The following is a 2102-nucleotide window of genomic DNA, read 5'->3' on the forward strand; positions in this document are numbered from 1 at the left end:
ATTTTTTATAGTAATACGTCTATAGTAATACGTTTTCTAGAGATACGAATTTTGCATGTACTTGGCGTCTTTTTTTACTTTTTTTTAGAAAGGTATTTTGTTCGGGTGTAAATAACGAAAAGAAAATTCCATTATTTAGATTTTGCATAATCTGAAAGTATTTGATTCCTAAAAATATTATATATATGTCTTTTAAGTGGCAATCGTATAAATCTTTATGAGACGAAAAAGGTAAGTACATAATATTGTACTATAGTTTCATTACTTTTTATTTTTAACCAATTAAGAGTGCTTTTGTCGTATTACCCTTTTACAAATTGTGTAACATATATTTTTATATTAGATTACTATGTTGATTAGCAGCAAAAGTGAGAACTCTGGATGCGTTTACTTTCGACGCGCGGTCTTTTCGTCTCCCGCTCGTCTCACACATTACCATACTTATATTTTGACAGCGCGATTCGTCGAAGTAGCTGACAACAGAGCGTTTTTTTACCGAAATGGAGTCTCATCTCATACAATTTTTGATACAAAAATTGTTTTTATTTCATAACAATTCTTATTAGTGGTCTTCCACGCCACCCATTAGGTGCCACTATTAGCGCGTTAGGTTTTTACGTGGACCTTTGTCTGTAGCCTACATAAGAATAAAAAACAATTATACTAAACTAACAACAATTTTTGTATAAAAGTGTAACAGTGTAACATTAAAGAACTCGATAAAAAAGCGTTTGTTTCACCAGAGAGAAGCCTGAGAGCGGCCACGGCTATAAGAGTTTCTGTCATAGCAAAATCGCCCCGTACACTAGCGAATGTCCACGGGTGGTGCACATTGNAACTACGCAGACATGTCCACGAGCGACTTGTCGATACGTATGGCTATGTCCACGCGTGGACATGGTTTTATTTCGTGCTATGTGCTGTGGACATGGTTCTATTTCGTGCTATGTACACGTCGGTATACAAGTCGGTACAGACTTGTCGCGTATAATAACGTGAAATGCGCTTTCTCAAGATATACAGGGTCGGAGTTGTTCCACTTTCAGATAAAATATATCGGACAGTTTATCTAATAATTAATTATCATTTATTTTTCCACGTTATTTATCCCATAATATCTCAATTGTAAATAGAAAATGTTACAATGAAAACCACGGAACGAATCATTTGTGAATTAAAAAGAAAAAACATTTAATAAAACTTATAGTTTAATTTCAAATTTTGTAGCGTATTAATAGAGAAATAATAGAGAAAAAATGATTACCTGACATTGTTCTCATAGATCAATCGAAGTACTTACAAAAGAAAAAAGATTAATGAGAAAGAACTCTCTCTTGCAAATATATATCTATATATATTAATATTTTATATAATTTGAATCTACATATACAAATATATCGTCACTCCCTACGAATAATTACATAAGTGTCACATATGGGATTTTCAGTTTATTGCATAGTGACACTCAGAAAGTCATGTTCTTTGTGGTCACCAAGTATTAAAAAAAATATTCATAAGTATGGTAAAAATTTAAAACCAAAAGATCCCTTAACTAGGGAAACTATATGAAGCTTTAAAATTTTAAACTGCTCTCCTCTAAAATTTGCGTTTTGGAGTTACGGGATTATACGTAGGGAGTGACGATATAGAGAATATACATAAAAAAAGGAAATGTACATCTTGATATATAAAAGCGGTTTATTGCAAAATGGTAGACTTACAATACATGGTACATTACAATACTGTTATATGAATAGATAAACTGTAAACATGAGAAAAAGATAAATATAACAATTTCTGTCAGAAGTATGGTCTTTTTTATATAAATATTTTATATATATTATCTTTATAAATTTTTTTTTTTGCATACTTTAAATCCATTATATTAAACATTATTATCATAAAATAAATCTGTTTTTCTATGTTCTTCTTACATAAGTAACTATATATATGTAATCTTTCATTTGTAATATGTAAGAATACACAACCAGAATTACAAACTTTCTATCATCTATTTATATTCACTTTGTGTACGAACATTATTTATTAAATCCTTTCTCTTAACTATGTTATAATTTATATTATTTCTCTGTTTACTTCAT

This window comes from Pseudomyrmex gracilis, unplaced genomic scaffold, assembly GCF_002006095.1.
Source record: "Pseudomyrmex gracilis isolate BER0280 unplaced genomic scaffold, ASM200609v1 scaffold_2723, whole genome shotgun sequence".
Lineage (NCBI taxonomy): Eukaryota > Metazoa > Arthropoda > Insecta > Hymenoptera > Formicidae > Pseudomyrmex > Pseudomyrmex gracilis.